The 11,278-nt window shown below is 27.9% G+C and overlaps 1 non-coding gene across 1 annotated transcript; it reads left to right on the top strand.

The window, feature by feature from the left end:
• Window positions 1–7,971: 7,971 nt before the first annotated feature.
• On the top strand, window positions 7,972–8,044 carry Trnar-ccg (transfer RNA arginine (anticodon CCG)). Its single transcript has one exon. It is a non-coding gene; the product is annotated as a tRNA-Arg (tRNA).
• The last annotated feature ends 3,234 nt before the right edge of the window (window positions 8,045–11,278 follow it).

Below are 11,278 nucleotides of genomic sequence, written 5' to 3'. Positions count from 1 at the left end.
GTCCCCTCCCCCATATTTTTCAGAAAAGGTATTGAGACAATAGGCTAACAGTTAGAAATTTTATGTTTAACTTTTGTTTAATAAAGTTCTTAAACATGTTATAAAGGAGTGGTGAATTAAAATAATAGGAATATCTTGCTCTGCAATGCCAATTGGGTCTAACCACATCTGGCTCTTATAACAGAGCAGACAGTGTTCTAGCCATGCGCTCACAGGTTGCTGAAACCTCTGAGAAGGAATATTGGCCATGCTAACAAAATAGCGAAACAGTGAGTTTCTATTCCCTCAGATTGGATGTTGAAGTTAACGGAGATGTGAACAAAATATCCTTCAAATGTCTCTCACATGGTCGTAACCACCAACAAAGGACTAGGCTTCGGAGCCGGAGGATTTTAGGTTCGAGATCCGATTCCACAGAAGAAGCATGGTGTAAGCTGGTCTGATGCACATTAAATCCATCGGGTCAAACTTCCCCCCACTGGTGTGGTGAAGAAGTTCAGAGATGAGGGTGCTAGTTCAGGTGACAACCTCATCATCTGACCGCGGTTCCTAAATAACTCTAGTGTTGCTTTAAAATAAGACGTTAATATAACTGAATTGAACTGAACCCAACCATCAATATGTCGGAGGAAAAAAAAAAATCAACTATCTTTTCCCATTCAAGAAATCTGCAATTGCTGGGTTCGTTAACACACAAAAGTTTTTTTTTTTTTTTCTTTTCTTCTTTAGTTTTGCTGGGGAAATGAAAAGATCCGATAGGCTAGCCAACTAATAAAACCAATTAGTTATTAGATCCATCTTACAAAGAGAGCATGGATATTCTTCGAACTAATAATTATTTTTAGCTCTTGCAAGTCAATCGCCCGGTTCTTTCGTTCACAAGTAGATTACGCTTTCAGTTCGGCTTTTTACCTTAAGAGAAAAGATTTTTTTATTTGTTATTTTTTTTAGACTCATGTCATTTTTCTCTTTTTTCCAACAAAACATTAATGTTAGAGGAAAGAGAAAGATTGGTGAATTTGATGATAACTGGAATCGGCCTTTCTGCTTTCGCAATCAAGCCTTATTATATATATATAAAAAAAACGGCGTGATTGCGAAAGCAGATATATATTGTTGAAGATCAAGAATACATACGAAAGCCTGTTGTCAGAAAACTAAAAGAAATGTTTTAAAACGATTTGTAATTTTAAATTTTTAAATTTTAAGATGACGTAAAAATTATTTTTGTACTGTTACATTTTCGGAAGTTATCACGGTAAAATAAGAAACCCCATAATTTCGTTTAATTTTTAACTAACTAAAATTCTAATTAAAATTTCAAAATAAATCGCTCCGAGGTGCACATTCCCATCATCCAAGGTATATTTGTGCCAAATTTGGTAATTGTAGGTCAAACGATCTGACCTCTAGAGAACCAACACACACACATACATATACAAACTTATCTTTATTAGCAGTATAGATATTGTGATATTTTGGTCAGTTTGAATTTAGTAGGATATCCTGAAGCATTCAAATAGCTTTTTAACTTCTAGATATAGAGCGTACTAATTTTGTTGTTGTTCTCCCTGCATCAATGCCGCTGCATTCTTCTGTCATTTTTTTTTTTATTTTGGTTTTTATTTTAATGTTGTGTTTTCGCACTTCAATTTCCAGTTCTCTTCAATGTTCTTCTGGTTTAAATCCGGAAACTGAGGTAGTGTTTTCAGATTTTATCGACAAATATAGAAACACCAGAAACAGACATTGAAAGTGGTATGCTTAGGATCGTTTACCTGATTTAAAAAAAAAAAAGTTGTTTCCAATACCCAAATTTTGAGTTTATAATTTAAAAAATATTTAAATAATAAGAATGGTTCATTATTCCGTTAATAAATATAAAATTATCATTCTTGATATTGATATGCATCCCTTAATAAGAACATTTTCCCCTACATGCTTTATTGTTTCAACCAAGTTCTTTGAATTAAGTTCCTTATTTTTAATTCTCAATACTGTTATTATATGCCTGTTAGAATCAAAAATAATACAATAAGATGTGATCTGCAAATAAGATATGATTTCAATATTTCAAGCTTATTTATCATCGATTTCGATAGTGTCGCATAGTTTTCCGCAGTTTTCTACTTTATGCACTAAAAAAAATTTTTTTTTTAAATTGAACATCTATGAAATCCAGCTGATCTAAGCACTTGCCGAACAGTTTCAGGTGAAATTATAGTAGAAAATGTTTTGCTAAACTCGGTAAAAATTTTAACAGCACTCAAACTTGGATTTTTCACAATTTTTTTTTAAGAATAAATCCCTTACTCTATTAAGATACGTTAAATTTTTCTTACAATGCTTTCAACTCAAAATAGTATTAAATCAAAACATTTGCTACTCGGCAGTAACGTTTTTTTTCTTTTCAGATTAAATTTGTCTTGTTCAGATTCTTGTCAATCTTGATATATCTTTGATTTTAAGGATATATATATTACGGCAAAATTTAGCCCCAGTTGCTGTATGGTGAAGCAAATGTGGCGTTTGACATCATGTCTGAAATCTAGGGTGTTTCTATCTATCTTTGATACTGAAAATCGGTGGTTATACAGCATTTCATAAACAAAATTTATATGTTAATTTTGTGTTTCGATAATAATATATTTACTTCCAACACCGATTGTTTAGTCTAGTGACAATGAAATAAATATCATTGATCGCAAATTTTTATTGTCAGGACATGCATTTTTACCGAACGATCGTGATTTTGGAGTGGTAGAAACGGCAATCCGGAAAACCAGTTCCTTGTATATTCCCTAGGATTCCCTAGGATCTATCTTCTATATCTATATCTATACTTATAATAAAGCTCAATGTGTGTGTGTGTGTCTGCGCTCTACAGGCCAGACCATTCAACCTACAGCTACCAAATTTGGCACGTGTATACCTTGGAGGCCGGAAATGTGCACCTGAGGGTTATTTTTTCGAATTTTTAATTAGAATTTTATTTATTTAAAAATTAAGCGAAATTTTGGCGTGTTTCTGCTATAACTTCCGAAAATATTACCGCACAAAAAAGATTTTTACATCAAGTTAAAGATCAAAAATTTATCTTTTAAATGATACCAAGTTTTAACCTTAAAATTAAATTTCTATTTTTAATGAATTTTTAAATAAATATTTTAACTATATTTTTCAACAATTTTTTCGTACAAAATAAAAATAAAATTTAAGCTGCACGAGCACGTTTCGCATTCATGGGAAAAAATTAGCTTTTTTCAAAGTGTTGTCATCACATTGATTAAAGCTTCAATTAAAAATAAATTAAATCTTTTGGGAAATGAAATCTGCAAAAATATAATTTTCGGCACGTGTCTGTAGGAAATGAACCAAATATGAAATATTATTTTTTCTAAAAAATAAATTCAAGAAAAATTATTTTATGATCTTTTACGCTATCTTTATTATTAATCCAATAAATCAGTTCTATTTTAAGGTAGCCGACTACGTTCGAAGCAATATTTTTGAAAAATTGGATTTTTTAAAAACTATTTATGGTTTTTAGATGTATTGTCAATTATAAACACTATATATACAAAAAAATTATTTGGAAATATAATATATTTTGAGAAATAGGAAAATTTGTAGTAAATTTTAATGAAATTTAACCTAAACGGTTAACACTCTACACAAAATTGTAATGCAGCATTCCTATTTTTCTTTGTACACAAGTTATAGAATATAATGATGAATGAAGTGAACCAAAATCTAAGAAACATTTTGAGTTCAAAGAAATTATGTGTAAAAATGTACGTATATATACATTTTTTCCATAAATTTACAACTTAATTTTTCTAAAAACACTTATAAATAAAAAAGTATTTCACCAACAATAAAACTTTTGGTTCATTTCATTGCCCACAGTATTTAAAACACACGCTGAAATTTTTATGTAAATACCTCTATTAGTTTTTGAGATATCATGTTAACGGTGGAAAATTTTTATAAAAATTAAAGTTTAAGAAAATTGAAGTTAAAAAAATATTTTAGCTAAAAAATTGTTTTAAATGATCCTGGATGATAGATCAGACCTTCCTTTTCCTAGAAAATACTATTTTGGAAAGAGGAAAGCCTGAACTACAAGAAATAGTAATAAAAGAAGAATTCGCCAATGTGGTCTAAAACCAGTGTTTTTAACGTAGTCGGACCCCTTAGGTAAGTTTTGTTTAATATGAACAGGATATCCATTCAAATCAGGGCCACACTGCTAATTTGTAAACCTTTAGTAATAGACACAGATCTGCTAAAATGGTCTAAATGGAAAATGATTATATTTTATGTAACTTGATTCAATAAATGCTCTAATAAATAACGAATTTTTGATTTTACATAAAGCTTCTGCTGTGTAAATCACATTTAACAAAATGTTCTTGAAACACTAATATTTTAAATAAAAAGAGTTAATTTCCAATCAACTAAATCAATCACTTAAACGGACTGATTTATGAAAATTTGAATATCACTATTCAATAAAAAAGGATAATTTTAGATTTTCCATCGATCGTTTCAAAGAAAATACGCCAATCAGCACGCAGGTTTCTCAAGATTAATTGGCCTAAGATTATAAAAATTTTGAGTTTTTCTAAATTTTTAACATTCATAAATCAGTCTTAGTTGATCGTGGAAAATAGAAACATTCATTCATTTATTTAAAATTTGGTGTGTCAAGAATATTTCTCAGAATATGATACCTTACTGCATTAAATTTAGACTTCATAATTTTTGAAATATATTTATAGGCCGGAACAAAATATTTTTATTGATTTCATTTCAATCCTTTTGAAAGCAAAACTAAAAACTGAATTTTATGCTGAATCTGAGAAATTTTTGCTGAATTATTCTTTGAGCTATTACATAAATTATGAAAAATATTTTGTAGTTCACATAAGACTTAAATATCGAGCGATTCTGTTTGCAGTACTCATATTTAATAATAATAATAATAAATAAATAAAATAAAACGCTTGGTTTCATCAAAAAATATCTTTATATTAATTGCAATTTCAGCATTTCCATTTTAAATAAAAGATGAAATTTTACCGGAAATGACTACAAATTAGGAAAATATATATAGAACGAAACGATCTAAACAACAGTATAAGTTTGGTATGACTATCAAAATTTGAAGATTAAAAATGTTTTGTTTGAAAAGCTATTAAGAAACAAGTTACTTAAAATATTTATTTAAAAATTGTAACGAGCGGTAATACTGGCGAACCGGCTGGTCGCCAAAGGCGGCTAGTACTTATATAAAGCTCAATGTGTCTATGTGTTGGCACTCTACAGAAAAGACAATTTGACCTACAGCTACCAAATTTGGTACATGTATACCTTAGAGGTCGAGAATGTGCACCTGGGGTCCCTTTTTGTTTTTGAATTTTTAATTAGAATTTTAATTATTAATTGAAAACTAATTTTCCCGCCAAAAAAATCTTTTCATTTTCCCACCGCCAAATGAGTAAGGCTTCAGTTTTTTTCCCCCACGCTAAAGAGGAAAGGCTTAAGAAATTTTCGGCAGATTATTTCAAAGGATTCTGTTTATTTTCTTAATGTTTGATGCATTTAAAATTAAACTTTGTTAATGAATCGATCTTTCAGATTCATTCAGAAGTACTTTTGAATTAAAATAACACAGAATAAAAGAAATTAAAAATTTCTAATCTGCATAGCGTTACCCCAATTGACGTAGAAAAATTTACGCATTTGCGTTACCGTAACTGTCGTTGAAAATTCACGCATGCTTATTGTGTTCTGATTGTTGACAATATTACCAACGGATGATTCTTGATTTAAATTATTTTTAGGTTAGTTGCATGCTTTTGTAATTAAATTGTATTTATGTTAGTTATATATTTTTTGTATATGCTTATAGTTTTAAGTACATCGTTTTTTAAGTAGTTTTTTTTTAACCTGTTTTCAATGATTTAAATTATTTTTAGGTTAATTTCATGCTTTTGTAAATAAATTGTATTTATGTTAGTTATATACTTTTTTGTATATGCTTATAGTTTTAAGTACATCGTTTTTTAAGTAGATTTTTAAACCTGTTTTCGACCGATTATTTTAAATGATTCATTTTATTTTCTTAGTGTTTGATGCATTTAAAATCAAACATTGTTAATGAATCGATCTGTTCATGATGAATCTGAGAAAATTTTGTTGACAAATTCTTGAGATATTACATAAATTAAGAAAGATATTCTTTAGTGCCCATAAAGTTTAAACGCTCAGTGACTCTGTTATTATTAATCATATTATAAAAAAATGCTTTGTTTCAGTAAAAAATATTATTATATTAATTGCAGATTAATCATTTCCACTTTAATTTAAAGCATAAATTCTACGGGAGCTAACAGAAAATTAGAGAGATAATATTACGTTATGACTGAAGGCCTTTATAATATTATGAGTGAATTGTATGACTATCAAAATTAGAAGTTTCTAAATATTTTGATGAAGAATCTATTAAAGTAGGAATTGCGTAAAATATTTAATTATTAAAATTTAAACGAGCATTAAGATTGGCGAACCGGCTGGTCGCCAAAGGCGGCTAGTATAAAATAATACGAGATAGTCGAAAACATAATAAATTTTTAGTACATGAAATGAAACGCGGAAATTTATTTTCAACCAAAGCTCTGTAGAAAGCGGTTTTAAAAATAAAGAAAAAATACCGATGGAGAAACCGTGAATTGATTAACTACATGCTGGATCTGATTTACAAAGGATGCACCATACAAAATGTTCTACAAAACTTCGATAGAACGAGATGCTGAGTATAAAATTATCGATTTGTCACCACAACGAGGAAGAACCAAGTAATTTCAGAAATATAAAATTATCTTTTATGCATGAAAAAAAAAAAAAAAAAAAAAGATTTAACACATCTGAAAATTGCAAGGACAAGATAGATTTATTACTATATATACCTCCCGTTCATCATAAACATTTCGAAATGTTAAATCCTGAATAAAATTCAATTTAACTATACCTGGGTATAAACTGAAAATGTATAATTTCATTGAAATTCTTAATAAAATTGAATTGTTTTTTGTTGTGTTATATTTTTTACAAGAATATTTTTTGTTTTGTTTCACTTTTTATCAGATGATTAAATATTTATAAGAAATTGAATAGTATTTTATTTTTATTATTAAAAAAACGGCTAATGCAACTGAAATATTTTCCAGTTAAATAAACGTTTACAATAATTCATTAATTTTGAAAGTGAGGCAAATCCATTTAGTTATAATAAAACTCTTATTTTTTTTAGTCAACACTGTAAACACTATTGGATTATAAACTTACATTATCTGGTACCACAAAATACAAAAATATATCTATTAATACTTAACCAATATTTTAAAATTTATTGAAATGCAAAACCTTTAGATATCTCGCAATAACAAAAAATGGACTTCCCCATTTTCAAAATAAACGGCTCAAATACTTTGACTGTGCTGAAAAGATTTGAAAGATATTAAATATTTTTTCATTCTTTTCCAATAAAGAACATTAATAATTTTATTTATTCCCACTGTTTTCAGTGTTTGCTGTTATTCTCCGTTTGTTAAGAATTTTCATACTTTGTAAGAGGAAAAATTGTGTACTCATATGTGCAGTTTTCATATACATGTTGTTTTTTTCTCACACAAACATCATTTATTGCGATCAATCAAATTTTTTGGAAGATTTTTTTGGCTCATCAATAATTTTATTTAATTAAAAAAGAAGTCTAATTATTTCTTTGCTTTCAGCTATTGAACGTGTCTTCTCTTTTTTGTTTTATGGTGGCAACATTAAAAATTAAAGAAAAAAAAAGGAGGGTCAGAAAAAATATTATTTACATAATTCAAAACTCTTTAAATCAACAAAACGTAGAAAGATATTTATAAACACTACCAAAATGACTTTCAAGGTGACTGTGCTCCTGTGGCCTAATGGATAAGGCGTTGGCCTCCGGAGCCAAAGACTGTGGGTTCAAGTCCCACCAGGGGCGGCTTATGTTTTCCTTCGTTATTTATTGTTTCTTCATTATTTTTAGATAGAGTATTCCAGAAAATTAACCAGCGTTTTAATCAATGCAATCATTTTCTTTTTCTTTTTTTTAAAGTTTATTAACAATTTTTTTTTAGTTTCATTCTACTCTAAAAAGGGCATTTTTCTTCTTTAAAGCTTTAAGAACTTCAAATCATTTTGTATATGAATATAGATTTTTCCAATCTTTTAAAAATAGTAGTTTAATAATAATATAATAAGATAAAATTAACACAACAGATTTGTAAAATTTTTTGCCTAGAAAATATTAAATATTAAATATAATCAAACTTATAGTTATTAGAGGATTTCATCTAACTTATTGGTATTTTTCTTCCTTTCTTTTTTATTAATTGAAGTTACTGTCTACTTACTATAAAATACTAGTTACAATAAAAATGTATTTACATTTGGTAACAATAAAATCTTATAATTTAATATGATATTATTTTTATATAGAACGCCAATACTGACTAACACAAAAAGAATTTATGTATAACTACGGGAAATTAAAAAGACAATTTAATATTCAATATTTAAATAAATTATAATGAATTCATAATGAGCCAAAGCATTAAAATATTTTATTGAATTTATCCGTCCGAAAATGTGAATAATTTTCATGAAAAAGATAAATAAAATTGATTAACTTTGTTTATTTATAAAATAATATATCTTTCAGCTCATATTTTTATTGCCAAATCTTTAAACTTATTTTTTTTAATTATCAATTTCTATTTTAAAGCAAAATATAACAAATATAATTTTTTAAATAATAACGCAGGTGGAAAATTCTGATTTATTGCACCGTGTCGCCATCTATCAATGCTTGTTGCAATTTTCCTAAGTTTCAACACACTCTTCATGAGGCAAAAACTCTAGTTTCTAAGAGTAGTAGTTGTTGAAAAAATCGAGAATTCGTATTTTGCGATAAATATAAAATAATTAACAATTAAATGTATCGAAGAAACTGTTAGCAGAAATTTCATAATGTGAAAATTCTAAACTTAAAGAGTGTGTATAATAAAGATGTTCCTGGATTGTAGATTGGCAAAACTATTAAAAATGAATATAGACCTAAATAAATGCAATCATAAAAATTCTATTATTCATAAACAAAATAATTTGCTATTGAATTAATCTTAATAATAAGTAGAGAAAAAAATGGTTTTTATTTTTTATAACCAGCTTCCTAATTGCAGAAATAATTGAAAAATTTTTGGGGGAATGTTTTTGCCAGAATGAATTATATATATATATATATATATATATATATATATATATATATATATATATATATATATATATATATATATATATATATATATATATATATATTAAAACCATTCGGTTTAAAGCAATTTTTTTCAATACTTATTTGTTTATATTTTAAATTATAATCTGACAACAAGCAGTATTCTAAATAAATTGATTAAATAATAATGATATAATATTTCTATTCTGTCATTTGAAAATACTGTAAAAACATTGGGATCATAATTTCAAATTTAATTAATTTAATTTCTAATAAATATGGTTGATTAGTTATGAGAAAGGTTAAATGATATTAGCTCATTATTATTATTATTATTATTTTGCTTTTTCATATACGAAATTTACAAAGAAAAAATATTGCAATCGTCAAAAAAAAAAAAAAAAAAAAAAAAAAAAAAAAAAAAAATTTAACATATTTCTATGTTTCAAACCTCCTCGGGTTCGAAAAATACATTTTAGTATTATATCTATCAGTCCATCTGTCTGTAAACATGAAAACTCAAAAAATCTTTGAGGAAGACTGATGAAATTTGGTATATAGTATTTGCACTACGTTGCAGATTTCTTCCAAATTTTGAAAGAAATCCATTCGTATGAAATATATTTGCCCGGCTATTCGAACAGAAGTCAGCACGGTAACTTCAAAACGAAAAGAGCTAGATGGATAAAATTTGGCACATACATTAACGTCAAAAATGTAGATATGTCACAATTTATATATATATATATATATATGTGTGTGTGTGTGTGTGTGTGTGTGTGTGTGTGTGTGTGTGTGTGTGTGTGTGTGTGTGTGTGTGTGTGTGTGTGTGTGTGTGTGTGTGTGTGTGTGTGTGTGTGTGTGTGTCAAAGAGTTGTCTGTGTTTTCGCAAGCGTGTAAGTGTGGTAACTTAAATATGGCGGCACTAAAATACAGGAAATTTTATTTGTGATCTTTTTCTAATTACAATTGTAGTTCTGAGTCAAATTTTGATTTTACTCGATATGAAGAAGTGCATTAAAAGTATAAATTTGGTTTTCCGATACTTGTACATTAACAACATCCCATGATTAATCCCCAAAGATCGTACACTATTATTCTCTTTCGTAGCTACCGTTCACCAGTGACATGCTTTTAATAATACGCAAGTGCATTCATGTGACCAGTCCCCTGGTTACTTTTTCGTATTCAAAGTGTACAATACGTAAAGATATCAGAATCAGAAAACATAATCGTCAAAAAAAAAAAAAAAAAAAATGATTTCAATATTTTTTGAAATCTCAATGACTTTCTCGAGTTCGAAAAATGCATTTTTTTTACTTCATATTTTTCTATCTGCAAATACATTAACTCAGAAACGCCTTGAATTAAATGGATGAAATTTGGTATGTATTGTTTACAATAAATATGTAGGTTTCTCTTAAATTTAGAAACGAAAGCAGAAAGTGTGTTATCTGCCCGAGTGCAGTGAGAACGATAGCTGCATTACCTACAGTAAAAGCTAGATAGATACAATTTGGCAAACAGATTTAACATTTAAAGTGTATATAGCTTCAAATTTTGAGTAAAAACAAACATGGATTACCCATTTGTTGGTTTGTACTTTTGTATGCACATAAACATGATTATTCAAAAGTATGACTAAAATGAAGTGATTATGATTCTAAAATTGTAGGTGTCGGTCAATTTTCGATTTCAGTCAGTTAGGGAAAAGGCTATCTAAAAGCATGCTTGGTTTTCTTCCCTTGTAATACAAAGCACAAAATACTCATGTTCGGGAGGCTGAAAATAAAAATTTGAGCACTTTTGGTATTCACGGCCTTGTCAGATGTCTCTCGTTTTTATGCGATGAGAGAAGGGTTAATACCTTTATCAATATTTCCGCTGGTTAATTTTTTTCTGTTAAATCACCTGAAGCCCCCCCCCCTCTTTATTTCCGCT

Source organism: Argiope bruennichi, chromosome 1 (assembly GCF_947563725.1).
Source record: "Argiope bruennichi chromosome 1, qqArgBrue1.1, whole genome shotgun sequence".
NCBI lineage: Eukaryota > Metazoa > Arthropoda > Arachnida > Araneae > Araneidae > Argiope > Argiope bruennichi.
Note: the sequence above shows the minus strand (reverse complement) of the source record. Positions and strands in the feature narration are given on the sequence as shown.